Consider the following 17,311-nt stretch of genomic DNA (forward strand, 5'->3'; position numbering starts at 1 on the left):
CTGATACACATACATACACCACTCCCACACATCCAATCAACTATAAAACACACACCCACATCACCCACAAACCCCCACTACTAGAATTTCGGAGAGAAGGCGAGAGAGAGAGAGAGAGAGAGAGAGCACAGCTATCGACAAACCCAACACACAGAGGAACACAACATCATCACCCATACTACATCCACACACAAAACACCACACACCACCACACACACCACACTCATCACCACAAACACCACCCCACACCACCCCATGGCACCCCAAAGACACCCCAGGTTCTCGGACCAAGAACTCAGGGTCATGGTGGAGGAAATAATAAGGGTAGAGCCCCAGCTATTCGGCACACAGGTGCAGCACACCACAATAGCTAGGAAGGCGGAGCTATGGCAAAGGATCGTCGACAGGGTCAACGCTGTGGGACAGCATCCCAGAAACCGGGAAGACATCCGAAAGCGCTGGAACGACCTACGGGGGAAGGTGCGGTCGATGGTGTCAAGACACAACATCGCTGTGCAGAAGACTGGCGGCAGACCCCCACCCACCCCACCCGAATTCACAGCATGGGAGCAAGAGGTCTTGAACATCCTGCATCCTGAGGGCCTCGCTGGAGTAGGCGGAGGAATGGACTCTGGTAAGTCTAATCTCAACTACTTCACCCCCCCCACCCACCAGCATGCCAACCCACACCCCCGCCCTCACCCCCAACCCCCCAGCACACATCCTCCCTGCCAATGTCTCACCAGCACAACCCACCCAACACAACCCCAATCCCTGAATGCCACCACAAACCATGGACACCCATCACCTAAGCATGACCACTGCACATACCCATCCCCCCTCACAAACCACCCTCACAACTCCTCCCACAAGGGAATGCCAGCACTGGGGGACAAGGGCACCCACAAATCGCACGCCATGGCACACACAGAAGCAATAACCATACTCTTTTACCCATGCAGGGCCCGAACGCCAACACACCGGCCAGGAGGGTCCAGATTTGTCCATCCCGCCCCCAGAACAGGCCCCCAGTGATGACAGCAGCTCTGTCGACCTAGAACCTGATGACCAGCCCGGACCATCGGGGACCTCTGGACAGTCGGTTCCCCACACACAGACACTGGCCACAGCAGACCCAACCCCCTCTGGGAATACCAGCACAGCTCCCACCCAGCGGGCCCATGCCTCTGTCTCCAGGACGCGTCATTCAGCGGTGTGTCCGCCACTACAGGGCACCCAGGCTGACCCACCACCCCAACAACAACAGGGACCTGGGGGCAGTGGTAGTGGGCACACCGTCCAGGGGACAGAGTCCCGGGGAAACAGGGCAACTGGGAGGGCTGCTGTGCGAGAGGGGGTTGACCGGCCCAGGGAACCCACTCTCCAAGAGGCCCTCACCACCATCATGGGAGCATACCACCACTCCCAAGAGACGATGGCGACGGTACTGGCCAGGTTCCAGGAGATCCAGGCACAGCAGGAGGAACGGTACATGGGGTTCAGAGACGAACTTAGGACCATCGGTACCGCAATGGGGACCATCGTACTGGCCCTCAACCAGATAGTCACCACATTGCGGGACCATGTGGCACCCCAAAGGGCCCCTGTCACCAGCCCGGACGACGAACAGCCTACCACCTCCGCCGGCGCTAGTGGACAGGAGGCCCCCACACCACGACAAGCCACCAGAACCCCACCTCCTGCTGAAGATCAACCACCCCGCAAGCGGAACCTGAGATCACACAAGAAGACAGAGTAGGATGCCAAGACCCCCGCCAGCATAAGATACCCCCTGATGTCATCCCACTGTCCCACATTGTCACCCTGTCCAACCTTGAACTGCCCCTGCTCCATCCTTCCACAGGCATATGGGCAATGCACCTGTGCTACTGAGAACTGGACTCTGCCATGGACATTACTCCACTCCCACCCATCACCGTTTTACTATCATGGACCTATACACAGCACTTTAAATAAATCACCAATTGCACTTCAAATGTCAGGAGTCTGCTTGTATTCTTTACAAATGTATTACACATAACGATGCAATAATGTTCATTTACATTGTGATGACAACATACCAGTGTCAATAAGCATTAGTCCATGGGCAAACAAAGCAGAGGTCACGCTGTGGGTCATACAGCTCTGAAAAGGGAAGGGAAAGTCAAAAATCAGTGAAAAGGAACTGGGGGGAAACAGGGAAAGTAGAGATGCAGGAGGCCAGAAGTAAATGTAAAATGGCGTGGGTGATTCTTACCTGTGTGCTACTGAAAATACTGTTGTATAACTGTGTCCCTGTTGTCCGTGTCGTCCCCGTCGTCTTCCTCCTCTTCACTCTCCACAGGCTCCACAGCTGCTACAACACCAACATCTGGACCATCCTCCTGCAGGAAAGGCACCTGGCGTCGCAAAGCCAGGTTGTGAAGCATACAGCAGGCCACGATGATCTGGCACACCTTCTTTGGTGAGTACATTAGGGATCCACCAGTCATATGGAGGCACCTAAACCTGGCCTTCAGGACCCCGAAGGTCCGTTCTATAATCCTCCTAGTTCGGCCATGTGCCTCATTGTACCGTTCCTCTGCCCTGGTCCGGGGATTCCTCACTGGGGTCAATAGCCAAGGCAGGTTGGGGTAACCAGAGTCACCTATTAGCCACACACGGTGTCTCTGTAGCTGTTCCATCACATAAGGGATGCTGCTATTTCGCATGACATACGCGTCATGCACTGACCCCGGGAACTTTGCATTTAGATGGGAGATGTACTGGTCAGCCAAACAGACCACCTGGACATTCATCGAATGGTAATTTTTTCTATTTCTGTACACCTGCTCATTGTCTTTTGGGGGTACTAAAGCCACATGGGTCCCATCAATGGCACCAATGATGTTGGGGATATGTCCAAGGGCATAGAAATCACCCTTCACAGTGGCCAAATCACCCTCCTCAGGGAAAACAATGTATCTCCGCATGTATTTCATCAGGGCAGACAACACTCTGGACAAAACCTTAGAAAACATAGGCTGAGACATCCCTGATGACATGGCCACTGTTGTCTGAAAAGACCCACTTGCCAAAAAATGGAGTACTGACAGAACCTGCACCAGAGGGGGAATCCCTGTGGGTTGGCGGATGGGGGACATCAGGTCTGGCTCCAGGTGGGCACACAGTTCATGTATAGTGGCTCGGTCAAGTCGGTATCGAAGTATAATATGTAGTTCTTCCATTGTCGACAGGTCCACCAGCGGTCGGTACACGGGAGGATTCATCCTTCCCCTCGCAAGTCCCAGCGGACGGTGCCTAGGAAGGACAACATGGAGCACAGAGTCAAGCAACCCACAGGTTCGTTCACACAGCTTGCACAGTACACGAATCGCTATGCATTGAAAGGCTTGTATGAGTGGCAATGCAAGGCCTAGGCCTGTGTGACGCAGTAGAAATTAAAATATGGGGGCCCTTGAAATGGCGGCTGTCTGACCTGTGAAGTGTGACAGTGGGATGTGAGGTCACTGCGCTGGTGTGGCACACCGTGGCGGTAGGCGGTCGAAGACCGCGGCGCAAAGCAGCATTGGTTAACATTGAACCCTATGGGTCTCAGGAGCCAATGACGATGTGCGCTGGCGGTCGCGGTACGCACCGCCGCGGTACGCACCGCCGCGGGCGTGACCGCCATTTTCTATCTGATTAATCACTCGAGACCTGATCATCCACAGGAGAGGACCTATACTGCAAGTGCTGCTGTGACCTCGGTCTGGAAGAGACAATGGCTGCTGCGACTGGGGAAAGGGCCCCTGCCTTCACTTCAGAAGAGTTGGAGAAACTTGTGGATGGGGTCCTGCCCCAGTATGCGCTACTCTACGGTCCTCCAGACCAACAGGTAAGTCCACTGGGTGCACGTTGAATGGGCTATGCCTGGGTTGTGTATGGTGGATGTAAGATGGTGGGGTGGGGAGCGAATGAGGAGTGCAAGGCACGACAGATGAGAGCCTGTGCCACATGGCAGGGTTGGGGAGGGGGGGGCAATCATATCTAACATGCAGAAAATGTTGAAATTTTCTTTCCCACCCTGTACATGTCAAATAGGTCAGCGCCCATCAGAAAGTCGACATTTGGCGTGCCATCGCCAAGGAAGTCTGGGACCTGGGGGTCCACAACAGACGGGGCACCCACTGCCAAAAGAGGTGGGAGGACATCCGCCGCGGGACCAGGAAGACCGCCGAGTCACTGCTGGGGATGGCCTCCCAACGTAGGAGGGGTGCCAGTCGTACCTTGACCCCCCTGATGTCCCGGATCCTGGCGGTGGCCTACCCCGATTTGGATGGGCGTGTGAGGACATCACAGCGGACACAAGGGGGTGAGTACCAGCACATTCTGCTATCTTTACACGAAGTCGAGGGGTCTGGGTGGTGGAGGAGGGTTGTGGGTGACATTAGGCCAGTGCGCTTTCTGTAGTGTAGTCCCCTCCTTTAGGCATGGCCCTGTGCCCCCGCCCCCCACCTCTGTAGGGTGCCAAGTACAGCAATCCATGGTCCAGCATCACCCATGTGCGCATTTGTTGTCCATAGACCTGTTGGCCTAGTCACAAGTACTGAGTAGTGTACCCCGATTGCGCGGCGTAGTGCATGAGGCTCCTGTGTCTGTCCTCTCCGCCAACGGTGTTGGCAATGCATGCACTCAACCTGTTTTTATTTCTCCCCCCACCCTTTTTCTTTATCTTCTTGTGCATGTGTGCATTAGCATCATCAGGCGGAGGAGAATTGGCATCGGAGCACGAGGGAGCTGCAAGTCACAAGGCCCCGGTGGGCCATGGTACAGACACCGAGGTCACCAGTGATACGGAGGGCGAGGGGAGCACCACAACGGGGACCCGTGGTGACACCAGCAACACCGACACGTCCTCGGAAGGGAGCTCCCTAGCGGTGGCGGCAACATCCGGGCCCCCCGCCTCTACAGGTACAGCCGCCACCCAGCGCACCAGCTCTGCCCTCCCAGCAGCCCCTCAGCCTTCGCTCCGTGCCCGCTCGCCCAAGAAGGCGGGCATCTCCTTCGCCCCAGGCACCTCAGGCCCTGCCCCTGTTACCCCTGCTGCCCTCAGTGAGGAGGTCATTGACCTCCTACAGACCATCATTGTTGGGCAGTCTACCCTTTTGAATGCCATCCAGGGGGTAGAGAGGGAGGTGCATCGGAGCAATGCATACCTGGAGGGCATTCATTCGGGTCAGGCTGCCCATCAACGATCGTTCAATGCTCTGGCCTCAGCACTGATGGCAGCCATTGTCCCTGTTTCCAGCCTCCCTCTTCTGACTGCCTCCAGCCTGTCTCCTGTTCCTCAGCCTATCCCATCCACACCATCAGACCAGCCTGCACACACCTCAACACCCAAGGGCAGCTCATCCAGACATAAGCACCACAGATCGCACAAGCATTCACCCAAGCAACACCCAGATGCAGACATGCCAACAGTCACTACCACCCCTGTGTCCCCCTCCTCCTCGTCTCCCTCCTCCCTCCCTGTGACGTCTCCACTCACACCTGCATGCACACCACCATCAGCCAGTACTTCCATCACCAGCACACCCTCCAGTACAGTCCGCACACGTGCAGTCACCACCCCCACTGCCATTTACACGTCCCCTGTGTCCTCTCCCACTGTGTCTGTCACCCCCTCTTCCAAGACACACAAACGCAGGCAGCCACCCACCCAACAGCCATCCACCTCACGCCAGACTCCGTCACAAGCACCTGCACCCAAAGACAGCACACCTGACTCTCCTACAACCACATCCTCTTCCTCCACTCCCATACCCACTACACCTACCCTTTACATTGGTCCGAAAAAACTTTACCTCTCCAAACTTAACCTCTTTGCCCCACCTGACCCACCCCCTCCATCTGCTAAGAGTCCCAAGAGCACCTCAGCCACCACCAGCCCTGCTTCAAGTGTCAGCATTGTGCACGGGTTTTGGAGTCCACCCTTTCCCAGCACTGATACATCGGCCAGCAGCAAGGGGACAGCCAGCCCCCCCCCTGGAAAGAGGACCCGTAAAATCAAGGGCCGCCGCAAGAAGACTGACACGGCAGCCCCCAAGGAGCAAAGTCCTGGGCCGTCACCTGCCACAACATCCAGGGGAAGCAAGGGCCAGAGAGCCTCATCGAAGGAGGGCAAGGGCAGCAGGGCGGAGAAGACAGCCAGCAGTGGCGCGGACCTGGAGGGACCCACAAGCCCCATCCCGGGTGTGAGGGAGGACACCCACGGGCCCAGGACTCCGTCACAGAAGGGTCCAGCAACTGCACGGTCGGAGGGCGACTAAGCAGGGAGTCCTGGCCAGGTCTGGCTCCCTTGATTGACTGGACAAGGACCGCTGAAGAGGGCCCCGCCGGGCAGAAAGGCACCGCTGAAGAGGGCCCCGCCGTGCAGCAAGGCACCGCTGAAGAGGGCCCCGCCGGGCAGAAAGGCACCGCTGAAGAGGGCCCCGCCGGGCAGCAAGGCACCGCTGAAGAAGGCCCCGCCGGGCAGCAAGGCACCGCTGAAGAGGGCCCCACCTGATGGCCTGTGTCTCTGCACTCCCCAGGATGGCAGAGTGGGCAGACCACCCACTGTAGAGACTTGTGAGACTGTGGCTTTGCACTCCCCAGGATGGCACAGTGGGCAGACCACCCACTGTAGAGACTTGTGAGACTGTGGCTTTGCACTCCCCAGGATGGCACAGTGGGCATGGTGGACCCTTCGTGGATCTGGCGTCGTGGACTCATGTGGCTGAGGTGCCCCCCCATCCCTTCCCCCTGAGGTGCCTGTAGTTTTGTCATCTGATGCCCCAGCAGTGTTCTCTCCAACGGACTCAGGTCTCCTGTGTGGGCTTTGCCCATGTGTTGATACACTTTGGCCCACGGACAGTGGAAATTTAAGTGACTGTGCAGGACTTATTGCCTATGTTTATCGGTTTCGCAAGGTTCTTACTTGATTTTTTGGAATTCATATTGCTATTTTACCATGACTTCAATGACCCTCTTTTATACATAAATTTTGATTCTCACTTTAATTATGTCTTTGGATTATTCCGGGGGGTTTGGGTGGTGTCACTGTGACTTGGTGCTCTGCATTGGTGTGTAGATAGTTGGGGGGTCGCATATGTGTGTGTACGTAAGCTTTCCTCCTCCCCCCTCCCCTGTGTCGTAGGTGCAGTACTCACCGTTGTCGTCTGCGCCGGCGTTCGTACTCGTGGTAGATGAGCAGGTAGACAATAGCTGGTAGGATGTTTAATTCGGGTTCCATGCTGTTCTCCGTCCTCGTGGAGTGTGTATAGGTGAGCGTTTTCCCGTTCGTAGTCTGTTTCCGCCGTGTTTTTATCGGCGGGGCTCCCGACCCGGAAAAGGTGGCGGATTGGTGAGTTGTGATAGTGTGGGCGGTACATTGTCTGCCGCCTGTCTGTTGGCGGTGACCGCAGCGCTGTTTGTTTGTGCCGCCGTGGCGGTCGGAGTGTTAAAGCGGCGGACTGTGGTGGCGGTTCCCGCCAGGGTCAGAATTCCATTTTTTGGACCGCCAGCCTGTTGGCGGGTTGGCCGCCGCTTTAACACTGACCGCCAGGGTCAGAATGACCGCCTTTATGTTTAATGGCGTTGCCTTTAGAATCTCTGAACCCATTCATCTTCCAATAGTGTAGATATTCGTTGAAAGACTGCACACAGTAGTAGGAGTCACAGACCAGCAAGGTTAAAATTGCCGGATCCGCGTGCTCCAATGCTAACAATAGAGCTTTGAGCTCAGCCAGCTGTGCCGTGCAATTTCCCAAGGTTTTAGTATAAGTATGTCGGGGGCAGAACACGTCCCCCTCCATAGTGCCGCTCACCACCGCACATGCAGCAGAATACTGTTGTTTAGTCCCAACCGCTGGTTGCGCAGAGCCATCGGTATACATGACCACCTGATATTGGTCAATAGGCAACGTACCAGCAGGAACAGGGTATTCCATCTCATATTGAAGAAATTCTTGAGTCTGCAGTTTAGGGTCAAATACATAATCTACATCAGTGGCTGTCAAAGACGTAGCCCATTGTATCCATCGCGGGTGTAAAGCTTTCGAATTAGGAACACTCGCTTTTGTAACAGCCTCTAAGGCCGGAATCGGGGAAACAACAACGATGCGTTGACCCTGAGCCAGCGGTCTTTCTTTAATAACAGCCATCTGTACTGCAGTGAGAATTTTCTCAGTTTGTGCAAAACGTTGTTCCGCAGCAGAATACAAGTGAGACTTGTATGCAATCGGGACTGTCTCCCCTTCATTAAAGGTGACATAAGTAAACCCAACAGCCCCAGGTATCAACCTGATGACTAAATGTGTCTTATTGTCCCTTGTGTGTAAGTGTTTAACTGCTAAGAAATCACTCTGTAACTCTCGCAGTATGTGTGTATGTTCAATCGTCCAAAATCTACTCGAAAAATTCGGGTGAATCAACTCGTATAAGGGTTTTATACGCGTCGCATATTCAGGAATGTAAGTTCTGCCAAAATTCAGAAACCCCAACAATGACTGGAGCTTCCGAACCGTATTAGGAGGCTGCAATAAAGCACATTTCTCAAAAAAATGCGGCGCTAGGCTCTTGGCCTCACTCGACAACTCATATCCCAGGAAAATGACGCTGAGGAAGGCAATCTTTGATTTCTTAAAATTAAACTTATAGCCAATATCAGCAAACCCCACAACAATGCGCGATACACGCCTTAGATGTTGCAGAATCTCATCATCTGTCAGATATATGTCATCAACATATGATAACGCTTCAGGGTCGAACTCATGCAGCTTTTCAGTTACACAAGCCGAAAACAGTCCTGGGCTATTCTTATACCCCTGAGGCAAACAACAAAAAATTTTCTGAGAGCCAAACGCACTGAAACAGGTATAGTCCCGACTCTCGGGCGCTATATTCTGGCAGAAAAATCCATTCGAGATATCTAATGTTGTCTTGTATTTTTTAAGCACTATATTATTCATAAGCGCTGCGCTATGTGAATTCTGTATTGCATATGTGCGTGTATGACTATTCAAATGTCGGTAATCCACCACTATCCTATATGAATGGTCCGGTTTAGCAACCGGAAACAAGGGATTATTCATCGGCGAGACACAGGGCTCAATTACACCCTGATACTCCAATTGTGTAAGAATTTTTCTAACCGATGCCCTCGCTTCAAATTTGATAGGATCCTGCAGTTGTGGCTGAGGTTCGCCCTTTATCGGAATTACATGATAAGGTGATTGTCTGTCCCACCCCACGTTATTTCTATACAAGGCGGGAGCCTGTGCCAGAGCCCATGATTTACTATAGGACTCCGCTAGTTCTCTCGGAACAAGTGGTGAGAAGGAAGGTGTAATAACCTCCTCCCCAACTGGACAGTCGCGAACAAAGTCAGGTGGCCAATCCCGTTCGGCCAGCAGAACATCATATGATTTTACCACATGGTCCCAAAAAATGGCATTTATAATACGGTCAATGTCCCCTTCCAATCGCAGAGTCACTTTATATACTCTATCAGGATCAGAGACTCGCATATCCGCCGTCTCGACTTGCATGAAGTCATCAGTTGCTTTCACCTCCAGATGCTCTAGAAGACTCCGGCGAACTATTGTGAGCTCTGCCGCGCTGTCTAACAGTGCTAACGCCCATGTCTTGTTCGTCAAGAGAACTCTCTTCTTGAGCGGCATGTCTGATTGAGACTGCTGCCACTTTCTTCTTTTTAAATTGCTGTTTTTGTTGCAGCGGTTTCTCTTCTTGTTTAATAGAAACCTCCGTTGAGCGTTGTGAATCCTGTCTCGGTTTCACGTACTCCGTCCTCCTCTCTGACCGCCCACCTCTCTCACTTCTCTTTTCCGAGGAGTCCTGAAAGGAACGAGATTGGCGTGTATCAGTATATTGATATCTATCAGGCGTCTTCAAAGTATCCCTATTCCTGAGATTATACTTATTCTGTGGGGTCTCCGGTTGCGGAGACTGCCCACCATCTTTCTTAGGTGTTTGCTGTTTCTTTTCCCAGCGCTTTTTCGAACCCTCAGGTTGTTGCTGTTTAGCATTTTCTTTATTATTTTTACCCTGTAACTGTGGTTTTTGCGGTCTAGCCCCTAGGCTATCACGACCAATACTAGAATATGTTTCCGCTATTATTCTCGGAGGCTCCCGCTCCCGATTAAGCAGCGGAACATCCCGAAGACGCATTCGCACTGCTAGTGCTACTGCCTCTCCTTTGAGATTACTCAAAATGATAGAAGAAACTGTGGCAAAATTGCCCAGTAACTGCATGCCCAAATCTAAGGCAGGGGCAGCCCCATATTCATCTTGAATCTGTTTAAGCACGTCCGGTAAATTAGCTAATGTCGGTGTACCGTGTGCCGTAGTGTAGAGCGCGGCAAACACCGTGCCCCAGGTATTACAAAGGTCCACCGGAGGAACCATCCCATACGGCAAACACATCGTCAAAATTCTATGTTTATCCTGAGGTCCCGTATGGGGAAATACTGCTTCCAGCGTATTAATTTTTTGCGCCAGCCAAAATGGAGTCTCCTCTTGTTTAGCCGGTACTTTACCCATAACAGAGTGTACAGTGGCCGGATTAATACCCGGGACCACTGCCTGTGGGTGCGCAGGAGCAGCACGCGCTGCATTCGTATTTAGTGTCTGCATTACAAACTGAACTAATCGTCTATATGTAGCCGTTAATTCTGTATATAAACGACGAACTTCAACCACTGCCAATTGAGCAACCGCAGGATGAGGTGTATATGTAGCCAATAAAGGCCAGGTAGGACCATCATTACTCAGCGGACCTAACCTAACTTGTGCTACTGTGTGTGGGAGGGCGCCATCAAGCCAATTATGGTGTTCTTGATAAGATAGAGGTATTTCTAAATAAGCATAAGCCCTGTATTGTCCAGGGGCATTCACAACAGTGTATTCGTGAAAAGTATTTGTTCCCCCATCCACTGCTGGAAATCCGACCCAAGAATAAAAAAGTTCCGTTCTATAGGCTGCATGGGCGTCCACCACAAAAGTGACTGGACCCCCCTGGACCGTTAGTCCATGTGTCAACAGATGTCCCATGAGCGGATGACGCATATTAATTGCTATATTCACTACATTAGGATTCGCCATTTTTTATAAAAAATAGCTTCAGGTCAGAGAAGGCACACCAATATTGGGGTTTTCCTTTCAAAGTTCAAGCTTGAACAACCAACCACTAAGCAATAGGTATCACCTATTCCGTGGCGGCGGAAAGCCTCAGCCCCACGGACGTCTCCGTATACGGAACCGAGGAGTCAAAATATATATGAGACCAAGAGAGTCAGTCGGACCTAATCATTAGAGCCAGACCAAACGTTGGCGGCGCCATGTCGCGTGGGCTCTCATTATTCTAAAGGAGACTACTGGATTTCTAGGTAGCAGGATCTATAACGGTGTGGGGGACTGAGTCTGACCCACGTGTAAAGAACTCTGTCACCCTAAATCCAGTTTTTGCTCCGGCTAACTAGCAGTGCCTCATTTCTCCCATGTGGAAGGAATGATTCGGCAGCCGAGCGCATGACATCTTTGGAACTTCTCAGGGAAGTCGTGGTTACTCAGATCCAAACCAACTCTCTTATTTCCAATATGATCTCATATACAAATGACAAAGACAGTATAAGTTTTATATAATGTTTTTTAATAAAACGACTGTATTTTAGATATTAAGGCGTGAGCCGCAATAACCAGAACGATACAACACGGTAGGATTGTAATAGTCACCAGGAGAGTAAAATATAAGAACAAAGCTATCATATTGTCAAACAGTTTCTACTCTCCCTCTGCTTGTTCTATTTAGAGCACAGCATGTTAAGCTTCTAGCTTGCCTATTAGAATCACTGTGGAGACATCAGCCCTCATACCTGAGCAAAGACCTGTGATCTTGGTTCAGCATCTGCAACGAGGCAGTCAGCGTCTAGTTGTGGTTCCCTGGTCGGAATCTCCCTTTTGCGTGTATTGGGACAAGGAAGTGATTTTATAACTAACATGTCATCGTGATCACAAAATGTCCCTACGCAGGAATGCCAAGTCTAAACTCTTACCACGTCTATCAGCAATGTACCAGACTGTATCCTTGACTGAAGCACAGAGTAAATATGTTATGGAGAACTCCAGTGCTGAAGTAGGCAAAACAGTGTGATATGAATAAAAAAACAACACCGTAGAACTGGCTATTTGAAAAATAACAGTACGAAGCCTAATAAAAAGCATGTAGAGCAAAGTGCACAGAGGCTCTAAGCTGTCAGCAAATGAATAAAATATATTCAGGGCAAAGTGCACAAAGGCCTAAAGCCTGAAGCTAAAGCGCAATGAATACGTAAAACTAACCACACTACAGGCGCACTGACGTCACTGTTTTGTTTGCTCTTTCGGAGCAGGAAGCGGCCTTGTGGCCGCTTCCTACTCCAATGGAGAAAACACATCCAAATGGACTTCCTGAGGTCCTTTCAAACGAGGCCTTCCTGATCAGGTTTCCTGGCCCTTGATCGCAGCTGTGCTGCAATTGAGGGCCAGGATACCACATTAGACACCAGGGATTTCACTTGGGGAGTTGGCCCCTTTGGCAAACGGGCCGCCTCCCCCAGGGCATATTTCTTTTTTTTAAAGGTAGGTGTCTCCTGGGGGGGTGCAATCGCACCAGATCGAGCCCCCCAGGGGCTAATTATTATTATTTTTTTTAAAGAAATTGACAGGGGGTCCCCCGTGGGCAGGGCGACCCCCTGTAAGGGCAATAATTTTTTTTGTAGGTGTATGGTTTCCCTGGGGGCCATTATAGCCCCCAAGGAAACCATAGAACTACTAAAAAAATATATAGATCTATATATATATTATATACAGATCTATATATATAATATATATATCTATGTAGATAGATATATCCATGTAGGTAGATAGATATATCTATCTACATAGATAGATATATCAATATTTATATATATATATATATATATATATATATATATATATATATATTTATATATATATATATAGATCACGTTTGTCAATGCATTTGTGGTTTCCCTGGGGGCTGCGATCGGCCCCCAGGAAAACCAGACCCATATATACGTATATATATTTGTCACCAATTGTCTTGCAGTTGCAGCTTGCATCTTCAAAGCAATGCACATACTTCAACTGACGCGTTTCAACTGTAGCTTTTAGGTAGCAATAAAAAAGTCAATTAATTCTTGTGATTATGTTTCTGCTACAAAAGGATCAGGCTTTTGGGGGTCATTCTGACCCTGGCGGCCGGTGACCGCCAGGGTCACCGACCACGGGAGCACCGCCAACAGGCTGGCGGTGCTCCCGAGGGCATTCTGACCACGGCGGTTCAGCCGCGGTCAGAAAGGGTAAACCGGCGGTCTCCCGCCGGTTTACCGCTGCCCCATTGAATCCTCCATGGCGGCGGAGCGCGCTCCGCCGCCATGTGGATTCAGACACCCCCTACCGCCATCCTGTTCATGGCGGGAATCCCGCCATGAACAGGATGGCGGTAGGGGGTGCCGCGGGGCCCCCGTAAGAGGGCCCCGCAAAGTATTTCAGTGTCTGCATTGCAGACACTGAAATACGCGACGGGTGCAACTGCACCCGTCGCACCTTCCCACTCCGCCGGCTCCATTCGGAGCCGGCATCCTAGTGGGAAGGTTGATTTGCCCTGGGCTGGCGGGCGGCCTTTTGGCGGCCGCCCGCCAGCCCAGGGCAAATCTCAGAATCACCGCAGCGGTCTTTCGACCGCGGTGCGGTGTTCTGACGGGGTTACTTTGGCGGGCGGCCTCCGCCGCCCGCCAAAGTAAGAATCACCCCCTTTGTCTAGTAGCAGTTTTGGTGCCATAAAGAAGCGCAGAAGGTTTATATGCCTACTGCAAAGAGCAAATCTGCATTTTATATAAATAGCTGAGTACATTAGTAAAGTCAGCCATTACCCGTGTTATAATACAAATGAAATGTAAGTGCGGGCGGCTATGGAGAGATGAAGGGCACTTTTGTTGGGTGGTAGTGAGGGAATCCGAGGAGGAGGGCATGGGAGCACCAATAATGATTGTTGGACTGGGCACTGGAGGTGCTAAAGACTGTGACGATTGGTATGTGACAAGGTGTTTTTTGAGTGTCTTGAAAGAACGTGCTGATTGAGGGAAGAGGCACATGGAAGGTGACCTCTACTGTTGCAGGTATCACACACACATCAGCAATTTTGTGACTGTCTGCGTAGGCTAGTGTTTTAGAGCAACAGTTTAGCCAGTAGCAGAGATGGCATCTCGTTGAATGACTGCTGCTCACGCCCTCAGTCGGGTTATAGAGGACAGCTCTGACATAGGATCAGAGACTGAGACAGAAGCTACTGAGACAGCATCTGAGGGATAGGACAATGGCGCAGACTCTGGAGTGATTTTTCAGTCAGAGGAGTCCCATTTGATAACTCCTCTTCCAGTAATTATGAGGGAGGTGATGAGGACAGTCTGACTTCACAAGCACAGTCTGTGCAAAGGGACAATAACAGGTTAGCCCAACTCAGAGAGCAGGTGAATGAAGTGGCAAGCACAGAGAGAGAGTGCTCTCTTGGGAGCTCCCCAATATAGTTCAGTCCCAAATTTCACCGCCCAAATCGTATTGTGGAGACATCAACATTTGATTTCACAAAACAAACTGGTTTTGAAAGGCAGGCACCTGTGTTTTTGGTCTAGGGCTCGGCGGCCATATAGCAAAACGTACTAAACACAGACATTTATGGAAACTAGACATCCGGGGGAGTCCACAGAGGTGTGACTTGTGTGGATTCCCCTAAGATTTCTTACCCAAAATACCCTGCAAAGCTGAAATATTGAATAAAAACTCAATTTTTTTCTTCTTGCATTTCTGTCACACAAACTACGGGAATATGCTGGGATCCACAAAATTCCTACCACCCAATGATTCTTCACCTGTCCTCCTGATAAAAACACTACCCCACTTGAGTGCCTGTACCTAGTGCCTGCATTAGGAATGGATCACCCTACGGTCAACAGTTGCCTCATGTAAGGACCAACATTGACCGTTGTGTGATCTATTCCTGTCGCAGGCACTAGGTCTACCCACAGAAGTGAGGTACAATTTTTATCGGGAGACTTGGGGGAATGCTGGGTGAAAGGAAATTTGTGGCTCCTCTCAGATTCCAAAACTTTCTATCACCGAAATGTGAGAAAAAAGTGTTTTGTTTGGCCAAATTTTGAGGTTTGCAAAGGAGTCTTGAAGAACCAGAACCTTATGGGCCTGGCGGCGCAGGGTACGCCTGAAATCTCCTTGGATTCACCTGCCTCAACTAACAGAGACACGGGACACTCTGTCAGGCGTAAAAGATCAGATTTTATTAGCTGCAGCTAGTACAGTTGTCCAAGAAGTACACAAGGTATGTTCTCAGGAGACTGCCACTTTACTTTGTGGCGCACAATCTTATATACCGTATAAAAACCATTTATTAACTACATACACTCCCAGAACACATAGAAAGGAGCCAGTAAGAATAATGTAAAGATAGAACAGAGCCAATAGAAATGTCGGAAAACAAGACAGCACCAATAGAAGGAATTGGAAAACAAAGTATCAAGTGACTTAAGGTTGCCTCCCCTCCAGCTGTGTTTGTCACCCCTCCCTTGAACTAATTCATTAACCGATCCACAACGAAGTTGCATGTGGTGTGATAAGTTTGTGTGCGTTTGGAGGACAGTTGTGAAATGAGAGAATACTAGCAAAGGACAGCGAAGGCCAGACGATAAGATAAGATCGGCGGAGAATAGTGTGAGCCTACAGATAGTTGAAACAAGGATTAGAAAACCAGACAGGGATTAGTGTACTCGGTCAGACCTTAATACCAGCCTTGTAAAGATAGAGGCAGAAGGCTGTTTTGAACACCATGTTGCAGAATAAGCAGAAAAGGCAGAATGGACTTCGTTCGCTGTGCTGCCTGAGTGAAGGCAACATAAAATGGCGGCGGGCCACAAAATGGCGGGTCGATACGATCGTATTAAAAATCGAATTTCCTCAGACCCTCCTTTTGCCAGAACTCAGGCAAGATACACAAACTCATGTTAATCTGAGTCGATGTCTATGGCCATGAGGTCATCAAGCTGTTGCTGTACCATCATTTTGATATTCTCTGCTCTTTGTGACTTGGGTTTGGGAATACATGCAGTAGCACATAGGTTGCAGATGGCAGGACCGCAGTGCATACAAAGACAACAAGAGAATATAAAAGCTAAAATTACTCCAAAGAATGTCAATACCTTCCAACCCCATTTGGACAGTAATCCCCAAAACCACTCTGAAAAGGACCAATCTCCTTCGTCCTGATGAATCGACTCGGAGATTATGTGTAACTTAGAGATAGCTTGGTATACTGTCGGAGCGTCATTAGGTATGAAAATACAGCAACTTGATCCGATCAATTTGCATACTCCACCACGGTCCGCAAGAACAAAGTCTAAGGCAACACGGTTCTGCAAGGTCATAAGACGATCAGCCTGTAGTTCAGCTGTAATGTTACTTAAAGCTCCTACAGTGATGTCTATGGTGGTTTCTACGACACGAACCAATTGCCTTATATTTCTGCTGTTGGCCATTGGACCCCAGAAGGGAAGAAATCCTTTGAGGAAATCTCCTCCCTCTTGTCCTGCTGTGTCTTTCGAATCCACAATCCCTCTGCCATATCTATTTTTATGATGGTTCGCAGGAGCGGTGTATGTAGGGGGAAGAAGAAAGGCTATATAACAAGTACCAGATAAATCAGCTGGCAACCATGTATAAGCCCTATCGTGGCAAACGAAGTATGTACCTTGAGATGGTACTAACGGCAGTGAATTCAGGGCTGAATAAACATATGTATGGGAACATAAACTTTCTCTTTGTCCGGTGTTTGGAGTTCTACCATTTATTTGCAGACAGAAATTTCCTTGTTGGGGTATGACCCGTATCGGAGGATATTTTCCTTGCTCAACCTTATCATTGAGGCTGGAAATGTAATTAGTTATGTTCCAATTGGTATATGCTTTTCTTTCATCTATGGAAGCTTCACTTTTTTCCATGATTTTAGCCATAGCTACCATTCCCTTTATCAATAAATTATGACTGAAATCTGAACCAACACTATGTGAACTGACAGGTTGTTTAATTTTACTTTGATATGCATTATTGAAAATGACAAAATAAGCCCAAGCGGAACCTTCATAGGAGAATGGAAGAACTAAATATGGCATTCCTTTTTCTACCGTATGTGGTATGAGTCCACACA

This window comes from Pleurodeles waltl, chromosome 2_1 (genome assembly GCF_031143425.1).
Source record: "Pleurodeles waltl isolate 20211129_DDA chromosome 2_1, aPleWal1.hap1.20221129, whole genome shotgun sequence".
In the NCBI taxonomy this organism is placed as follows: domain Eukaryota; kingdom Metazoa; phylum Chordata; class Amphibia; order Caudata; family Salamandridae; genus Pleurodeles; species Pleurodeles waltl.